Here is a 10098-nt window from a genome sequence, read left to right on the forward strand (position 1 = left end):
TATGAGAACGTGACGATCAGAAGGTAAACAGACCATGAAACCTCTCTTCACAGCCCTGATTTGTTTATTACACTTGCCTCTAACTTACTACAAGCTCAGAATACAACGCAATGCATGCTGGCCGGTTTCCTCAAGCCCACAGCTGGATTTTACATCAATATGCCAGCAAATACTTCAAGATCCGCTGTGGAGCAGACACTGTAGTTCTAAAGATTTTTCATTTTGTTTTTGTTTTGTTTTGTTTTTTTAATATTAGGCCGAGCCCTATCACCCGCACGCTCCATCAGATGAGGAAGCACACACTTTCATTGAAACCGTCTCCTACCAAACTCGGCTCCTGGCCCAGCACGCATGCATGGCCCATGCAGACAAACAAGAAAGGCTTCAGAGTGTGGAGCCTGTTTTTCTGTCAGGCATCGACAATCTCCTTCTACCCTAACATTTGTTTCAGCCTTCACACCCTACTCCCCCACCCCCACCCTCACACCCCACTCCCGCCCCCGCCAATTCCAAACCCCGAAGAGGCGGGGGCGGGGGCGATGGGGCCGCCGGGGGATTCAAAACCTGCCCTCACAAAAGACAAACATAAATAACACCAACTTGAGAGGCAGCCGATTCCCAAGCCTGGTTCGGGACGCAATCCCTCGGCCCCCGGGCAGGGGCAGGGCCGGGAGAGCAGGTGACGCCAAGCGCTATGGTAGGAGGTCGCGGACTAGCTTTGTGCCAAGAAGCACCTGAAGTCCTAACACATTGGCTGCGGCTCCGGGCGGCTGCCAGGCGGATGCCGGCGTGGCTCGGGGAAAGCCGAGCTCCCCAGCCACATTTAAAAAAAAAAAAAGGAAAAAATGACAGGGTAATGCTAATAAATCCCTTTGTTTTTCGTCCCAGAGTGCCAGGAGACAATAGATCCCACTGATAATGCCTCTGATCCTCAACCTATCGCTCCCCAACCGCAACCCACCCCCACCCTCAGCCTGCAACTCAGCCTTTGTACATCCCGATTTTTCCCTCCTCATCTCCACCCTCCCCAACTCCTCGCCCCGCGCACAGCCTCCCCCTTACCCGAGCCGGAGCCGCCGCCGGCGGGGAGGGTCAGGCGGCCGTGGCTCCCACCCCCTCCTCCGAGGCGCCCCCCGCCCCGCGGTGGCCGCAACTCGGCTCGGCGCCGGCCCGCTCGCCGCCCCTCCACCCGCTCCTCACGGCGCAGCGCGGAGGGCGGCTGCGGCGGCCGCTTCCACTCGCGCCGCGGCCCCCACGCGCGCCCGGCCCGCGGAGCGCGGCCCGGGGAGGCGCGCTGCACTGCCCAACGCCATTGCGGGCGGGCGGCGGCCCGGGCCCCGAGGCGCTCGCACCCGCGGGCCGGCCTGGGGCGGGGGTCCCGGCCGGGGCAGGGGCCTCGCCCACGTGCGACCGCGCGCGCCGGGCCGTTTGGCCGGCCGCGGAGCCGAGGTGGAATGGGGGAGAGGCCGCGGGGGTGAGGAAGGCCCGGGGTAACAGGTGCCTCACCTCGGCTGATGGGATTAACTCTAGGGCCGCAGAGAGAGGGAGCCCGGCAGCAAAATCCCAGGAGAGGGAGAGAGGGAGCCTCTGGCGGCCAACGGAGGGCGAAAAGCACCGGCCCGAGGCGAGGCCGCCCCACCCCGCCCCCAGCCCCGCGCCGTGGGCGAAGAGCCCCTCGGGCTTGGGGCACGGCCTGCCCTTCGGCTCGGGTCTTGGTGCCGCGAGAACTGGGTTCTTGGGGCCCCATCCCAGAGAGTCTGCAGTTAACTCCATGACCCCAGGGCATCTAAAACCCTGGGCCACGTTCCTGGCCTGCAAGGCCAATCCCTAGGCCTAGATCCAGAATGGCCGCCACTTAGGCCGCGGCGCCTCACCTAACACCCACCTTGACCTCAAGGCGCCACTGCTAAAAAGAGAGAGAGGAGGAACTCTTCTGGCTTTCTCGTCAGGAAAGAGTTTTTCAGACTCCCGCCCAACCCCCCACCCCTTTTATAAATGCTCAGTACCCCCTCCTTTCCCCATCAAAAATACAGCAAGTGTTACAGCCTTCCTGCAAAATATAAGATCTATCATGACTGTCAATAGAGACCTTTAAACCAATCCTCAAAAAAAAAAAAAAAAAAATGGAGTAGGAACTTTTAAGGATAATTTTTCAAGAAGGTAAAAATATACTCTAATACAAATGTAAAATGAAGATGTGTCAAAAATGTTATTTGACTCATCAATTAGGGAGGGAACACCAAGATATAACCCGTCCAAATGACAATGTGAAGAACAAAACTTTATGGAAAATCAGAAAAGAGGTAAAACTGGTTAATAAGGGACCAAAATGTAATGTTTTGAATTATCTCCCATACAGGGTAGTAATCAACTGTATCTCTTCAGGAACAAAATGATTTTGTATTTCTACAGATAAGAGCCATTTACAGGTGCCTTAAGTTTCTAGGGCTTATAGAATGGTAAAAAGTCTATAGTCAAATGCAGGCAAAGGTGCAAAGTACTGTAGAACCATGAAGAATCCCAGGAGTCCCCAGCCTCCCTCAGGGATCTAATTAATGTCTGATGATCTGAGGTGGAGCTGAAGTAATAGAAATAAAGTGAAGTAATAGAAATAAAGAGCACAGTAAACATAATGCATTTAAATCATCCTGAAACCATCACCCTCAATCCAGTCCCTGGACATACTGTCTTCCACTAAACAAGTCCCTGATTCCAAAAAGATTGGTGACTACTGCTGTAATAACATCCAGCATTCCATTGAAAGGACACTCAATAATCTTTTTGTCCATTTTAAAGCCTTACATGAGTTTTTCCAAGGGAACCATTATTACCTGCATTTTTACAGATGGGAAGACAGACTTAGGTTTTGTAACTTACCTACGGCTTTCTCACTAGAGCTTCCCAGGTGGCACAGTGGTAAAGAATCTGCCTGCAATGCAGGCAAACAGGGATCGATCCCTGAGTTGGGAAGATCCCCTGGAGAAGGAAATGGCACCTTGCTCCAATATTCTTGCCTGGAAAATTCCATGGGCAGAGGAGCCTGATAGGCTACAGTCAATGGAGCTGCCAAGAGTCAGACACAACTGAATGACTGAGCACACAGCTTTATCACTAGAAAGTGAGTATAGCTACATATGAACTCTGGCCAGTCTGTACACAGAAGCTATATACTCTTGAAGCAAAATCTTTTCTCATTTAATTTCAAAAGAGCTTTGTCGCTACTCAATTCTATGTATCTCTTATTTTGAACAGTGGAGTTTTTTTCTTCAAGCCTCACCAAATTCTGGGTGCTTTCCCAAGGAATTGGCATTCTCTGTCTACGACGTGGATGTCACTTCTATAAGCATAAACAGATGTAACAGGCAATGTGAGGGGGCTGTGGTTCCAGTCTCCACTTTTGGAAAGAACATTTGTGCAGTCTGGGGTAAATGAGTGGAAAAGTTCCTGTCATTTATTTGCAGTATGGAAACCATGTTTTTTAGGAGAATAACTTAAATAAATGCAGGAACCTAATCACTGAGTTCTATCTGTAGATGAGGGGGCAGATTTGGCAACAAAACCAGTCTTACACCTCTTTACAAAAAGATGATTCATGCAGAAAAGCAGCCTAAAGAATTCGGTTGGTTTGGGTTTCTTTTCTTTTTTTTTTTTTTTTAATATGAACCTTCTGGAAAAATTCATAGTGAAGGGATGAATGACAGAGTTTTTAAAACATAATTTTAGATTCCTGGCTTGCCCATTATCCACCTTCCATTTCTAACACTTATCTGAATGTTTGAAGGGACTACTAGACCACTACTAACTAATCCAATACATGTGGTTATTTAACTTAAATCATATACAATTTAAAATTAAGTTCTGGGCTTCCCTGGAGGCTCAGTGGTAAAGAATCTGCCTACTGACACAGGAGACGCAGGTTCAATCCCTGATCTGGGAAGATCCCACATGCCTTGAGCCAGCTAAAGCAGTGCGCCACTACTGAGCCTGTGCTCCAAAGCCCAGGGGGCGCGACTACTGAAGCCTGCCAGCCCTAAATAAAGCCTGTGCTCCGCAAGAGAAGTCACTGCAGTGAGAAACTCTTGCTATAGAAGGTAGCCCCCCTCTCCACAGCTAAAGAAAAGCTCGGGCAGCAACAAAGACCTGGTAAAGCCAAAAATAAACAAAACTTAACACTTAAAAAAATAAGTAAGAGAATTGAGTTCCTTAGCCCCACTAGCCACATTTGAAAGATTCAGTAACTGCATGTGGCTGGTGGCTACCCTATTGAACAGGATAAATACGGAACATTTTCATCACAGAAATTTCTATTGAATGGTGCCATCACAGACAACATTTGCACTTCTCTAAATTAGGAAAGGTATTTTGACTTTATAAGGAGAATTGATGCTTTTGAACTGTGGTGTTGGAGAAGAGTCTTGAGAGTCCCTTGGACTGCAAGGAGATCCAACCAGTCCATTCTGAAGATCAACCCTGGGATTTATTTGGAAGGAATAATGCTGAAGCTGAAACTCCAGTACTTTGGCCACCTCATGCGAAGAGTTGACTCATTGGAAAAGACTCTGATGCTGGGAGGAATTGGGGGCAGGAGGAGAAGGGACGACCGAGGATGAGATGGCTGGATGGCATCATTGACTCGATGGACGCAAGTCTGAGTGAACTCCGGGAGTTGGTGATGGACAGGGAGGCCTGGCGTGCTGCGATTCATGGGGTCACAAAGAGTCGGACATGACTGAGCGACTGAACTGACCTGAACTGAAGGGTCAAAACTTAGTTCAATAGATCATTAATGTGTAGGGGATAAGAGGTCATAAATTTTGCATTTGCTAATTGAAAAGGGACTGGGGCAGTGCTTTTGTTTAGTAGCTAAGTCCGGTCTGACTTTTTCTCAGACTGTAGCCCACCAGGCTCCTCTGTCCATGGGTTTCTCAAACAAGAATACTGGAGTGGGTTGCCATTTCCTTCTCCAGGTGATCTTCCTGACCCAGGGCTCAAACTCACGTCTCCTATGTCTCCTACATTGTAGGCAGATTGCTTACCACTGAGCCACCAAGGAATCCCTGGTCAGTGTTAGGTGGAGTTTAGTACTAACATACAAGACATCCAAAATGCAATATATTTGGAGAAGATGGGAATTTTTATTTTCATATGTGATTTGTTTTACAAATCATGTAGAATATTGTGGGCTGTTATTCTTATTTCCTTTGTAACCAATAATAATGCAATTAATAAGAAAGGACCATAAGATTAGTACAATAAAAAGTACAAAATGTATTCTACCTTGTTTTAGGGGTTTTATCAATGTAATTTTTTCAGTTTTCATAATGGATATTCTGAGTATCTATTCAAATAATTAAATTATTCATATGTGAAAGTGAAATATTGGGTGTAATTGTGAAATTAAGCCTAAATCAAGTCTGAATCAAATTTTAAAATGAGAGAAAATTGACTAAGCTGAGTCTGAAACAGCTCATCACTCCTTGATTTATAGCATGAAAGCACCTGGCTGATGGTGTGTTACCAGAAGTTCATAAAGGGAGAGAAAAGAATAGAACAAACATGGAGTTCTCTAGAATAATTTTTATTTACTTGTTTATTATTGGTAGCTGTGCTGGGTCTTCGTTGCTGCATGAGGGCTTTCTCTAGTTGCAGCAAGTGAGGGCTACTCTTTGCTGCAGTGCCTGGAGTTCTCATTGTAGTGGCTTCATTTATTTCAGAGCTCAGGCTGTAGGCATACAGGCTTCATTAGCTGCAGCCTACAGGCTCAACAGTTGTGCCGAGCAGGCTCTAGGGCATGCAGGCTTCAGTAGTTTTAGCACAGGGCCTTAGTTGCTCTGAGGCATGTGGAAGCTTCCTGGATCAGGGATCAGACCTATGTTCCTTGCACTGTCAGGCAGATTCTTATCCACTGTGCCGCCAGGGGAGTCCTAGAGTAATTTTTTTATGAAATAAGCAAAGTAAGGGAAGAGCAATTCCATTCCTATCCGGGGTGCCTTCCCAACCTAGAGATCAAACCCAAGTCAGGTCTCCTGCATTGGCAGGTGGGTTCTTTACCATTAGTGCCCCCTGGGAAGCCCTGGTTTTACCCATAACTCTAGCATAAAAGGATATTTCACTCATACTGTTGTTTCTGTACCAGTATTAATAAGAAAGTGTGTTGACAGTAATGAGTCACTTGTTTACAAAACGTTAGTTATAACTGCTTATTTTACGTTTGTGAATTTCAGAGTGCATCGTCATCTTCCGATGCAGATGATATTCTTGCACCTTAGAGGTCCATCTTTTAAAATAACCATCCCTATTTAAAGGTAAAAACTGTTATTTTTTAGTCTTACAATATTTCACACATACTTCATTGTAGCAGTAAAATATATTTCTCTAAAATCGTGATAGAGTCGCCAGGCTTACCTTCAGAAATCATCAGAGATATCTGTAATCTCTGATTTTTGTCAAGCTAGTTATAAAATTAAGCTTAAATCCATAAATGGATTTTGTAATCTATGAGGTATCATTTCTGTCTAAATAAATTGATAATGATTCAGTATGAATTTCTACCTACATTCATGGTTTGGGCATGCCGTTGAAAATCATACCATCATTTTGGTTCATTTCTCATTCTACAATATATCTAGTATCTTGGCTTTTCAGCCTAAACTTGGTTCATGATAAGTTTGAGTACTTTTATTTGTTGCAAGTAATAAACTATAGAACTTCTTGGGATTTCTTAAAGTCATTTTTAAGTTATGATTAACTTATTAGCTCTACAAATAATCCACAGTAGACTTGCACGGTACCTTTAGGCTAAAAGTGATATATTTTCTCTTTTTTCCCTATTTTTACGGTTTTGGTTGCTCACGCAAAACACCCCAAACCAAGAGATTTGTTAGATGAGACATTGGTGTGGTGTTTTCATGACCGTCACTGCTTCTCAGGTTGAAACAATAGCTGCTATACCAATTCTTTTCGGTTTTCAGTTTTATAGTGGTGAAAATGGCATGTTTCTAAACAAGTGTTAGGTATTTATCTGTCTCTCCAGAAACGCATTTTACTTTCAGCAGATTAGCCTCTCTGGTAGAAGGATTCCAGGAGTGGTCTTCCACCTGCCAATCCTCCACCCACAGGGCACACCTGAATTCAGGCATCCTTGCGATCGGCATGTTGTCTACTGTGCTTCAGAATAATTCATTATCCTAAGACTGAAACAAATGAGAGAGACACACTGATCCTTCGCTGAGAGAACAGGTAGCAGAGTGTCAACAGTTCAAATTGAAAACCTTTTACTGAAATTCATATTCAGTACTTTTATTCCCCTAGAGATGCTAAGCCTAGTTCTTGAGCTATAAAATAGCATAGTTCTTTGCACACAATTGTTGGGGGAAATAGTTGTCCAAAGCAGTCTTAATTGTGAAAATATGGGGGGGGGTTAATATCAAAGAATAACAAAAGTATCTCAGTAGCTTCTTCACTCCTTGGCGTTAGCCTTGATGAATTAATTATTAAAGTAAGTAGATAAACACCTCTATTTGTCTCCAATTAAACAGGAGAGTTCTGTGATTTTATTTCAATTTCCAGTCTAGTTCTAGTGATAAAACCATCTTGAGAAGGTCCATTATTGTCCCACTTCACACAAAATTCAAATTGTAGCTAGCTGCATTTTAAGAAAACACTAGTATATTTCATTTGTAGATGTGGTCATATGCTTTTAGAAATAAAAAATTTGCTCTGAAGTTGTTAGCACATTTTCTGTAGGGTCTTAGCCATGATTCTGATGTCCACTTTAGAGTCTTGTCAATTACCATTAACCCAACAGTTTCAAGTGAAGTTTGAATCGCATGTTTATACATGTAAATCTTTTAAACTGTATGAATTATGAACAAGAACTTATCCTAATTAGTGGGCAGATATTAAACAACCAATCCTCTTGTTCTCGCCTTACGACAGTTCCCAACACTTGTTACTGTATTCGGAAATGTTGCTGGATTTAGAGTTAGTTTCTTCTTGATTGGTCTTCCCTGGTAGCTCAGTTGGTGAAGAATCTGCCTGCAATGCAGGAGATCCCAGTTCGATTCCTGGATCTGGAAGAGCTGCTGGAGAAGGGATAGGTTACCCACTCGAGTATTATTGGGCTTCCCTTGTTGTTCAGCTGGTAAAGAATCTGCCTGCAATGTGAGAGATCTTGGTTCAATCCCTGGGTTGGGAAGATCCCCTAGAGAAGGGAAAGGGTACCCACTCCAGTATTCTGGCCTGGAGAATTACATGGACTGTATAGTTCACAGACTCACTAAGAGTTGGACACCACTCTTCTTGATTGATCATGGTGATTTTAGTCACTAAGTCATGTCCAGCTCTTGCCACCTTGCGGACTGTAACCCACCAGGCTCCTCTGTCCATGGGATTTCCAGGCAAGAATACTGGAGTAGGTTGCCATTTACTTCCTTCTCTCTTGATTAAGGTACTACAAACTGTGTGATATGGATCACATACTTTCCCAGCTTTTTGTTGTTGTTGCTCTTGTTCTTCAGTTCAGTTCAGTCGCTCAGTCACATCCAGCTCTTTGCAACCCCATGAATTACAGCACGCCAGGCCTCCCTGTCCATCACCAACTCCCGGAGTTTGCCCAAACTCATGTGCATCAAGTCGATGATGCCATCCAGCCATCTCATCCTCTGTTGTCCCCTTCTACTCCTTCCCCCAATCCCTCCCAGCATGAGGGTCTTTTCAAATGAGTCCACTCTTCGCATGAGATGGCCAAAGTTCTAGAGTTTCAGCTTCAGCATCAGTCCTTCCAAAGAATACCCAGGACTGATCTCCTTCAGAATGGACTGGTTGGATCTCCTTGTAGTCCAAGGGACTCTCAAGAGTCTTCTCCAACACCACAGTTCAAAAGCATCAATTCTTCGGCGCTCAGCCTTCTTCACAGTCCAACTCTCACATCCATACATGACCACAGGAAAAACCATAGCCTTGACTAGACGGACCTTTGTTGGCAAAGTAATGTCTCTGCCTTTGAATATGCTACCTAGGTTGGTCATAACTTTCCTTCCAAGAAGTAAGCTGTTGTTCTTAGAAGAAAACAAAATTTCAAACTGAAAGTATAACATGTTAGGTTTTTTAAAAGGTATTGATATAGGTAAAATAAAGAGACCAGTGTGTCTGCAAAATCTTGTGTCTGAATCCTGCTCTTGATTTTTGTACAGTTGAGCAAAGTACTGTTAAATTCTACTTTAATAATTATCTGGTTTTGGTATCAGGGTGCTGGTGGCCTTGTAGAATGAGTTTGGGAGTTTTCCTTTCTCTGCAATTTTCTGGAAGACTTTGAGCACAGCAATCCCAAAACTGGTCATGTATCCTGAGAAAACCATAATTGAAAAAGACACATGTACCCCAATGTTCATGGCAGCGCTATTTACAGTAGCTAGGACATGGAAGCAAACTAGACATCCATCGACAGATAAATGCATAAAGAAGTTGTGGTACAGATATACAATGGAATATTACTCAACCAGAAGGAATGCATTTGAGTCAGCTCTAATGAGGTGGATGAACCTGCCTAATATAAAAGTAAGTCAGAAAAAGAAACGCCAGTATTGTGCATGAATGCATATGTGCAGAATCTAGAGGGATGGTACTAATGAGACTATTTGTAGAGTAGTGATGGAGATGCAGATACAGAGAACAGACTTGTGGACACAGTTGGGGAAGCAAAGGGTATTGAAATTGGAGACTGAATTGGGAGAAGAACACTGAGATGTACACTTTACCGTATGTACAATGGATAGTCTGTGGGAATTTGCTGTATGACGCAGTGAGCTCAAACCCGGTGCTTTGTGACAACCGAGAGGGGTGGGTGGAGTGAGAGGTAAGGGGGTGCGGTTTAAGAGGGAGGGGATGTGTGTATGCCTGTGGCTGATTCATGTTGATGTATAACAGACAGCGGAAATATTATAAAGCAACTATCCTCCAATTAAAAAAAATGCTCTTATATATTTATGGTCTAATAAAAGTCTTCTAAGGAAAAGAAAGTAATTACCTGGCCTACAACCTAACTTTTGTTCCCTTATAGTACATTATTTTTAAAAGAAAGCCATGGGCTTTCTTTTC

General features: G+C 44.4%; 1 protein-coding gene across 12 annotated transcripts in view; it reads right to left on the bottom strand.

Moving 5' to 3' along the window:
- Positions 1 to 1729, bottom strand: part of PPP1R9A (protein phosphatase 1 regulatory subunit 9A) — a 343573-nt gene extending 341844 nt beyond the window's left edge. For 3 of the 12 annotated variants that reach the window (XM_018047402.1, XM_018047405.1, XM_018047398.1), the window contains exon 1: positions 1507 to 1729. The gene's annotated coding sequence lies outside the window, so the exon portion shown is untranslated. Of the gene's footprint in view, positions 1 to 600; positions 809 to 1062; positions 1111 to 1506 lie in introns of those variants that run through there. The other 9 variants (XM_018047406.1, XM_018047403.1, XM_018047409.1 and 6 more) reach the window with 7 other exon arrangements.

Source organism: Capra hircus, chromosome 4 (genome assembly GCF_001704415.2).
Source record: "Capra hircus breed San Clemente chromosome 4, ASM170441v1, whole genome shotgun sequence".
NCBI classification, from domain to species: Eukaryota; Metazoa; Chordata; class Mammalia; order Artiodactyla; family Bovidae; genus Capra; species Capra hircus.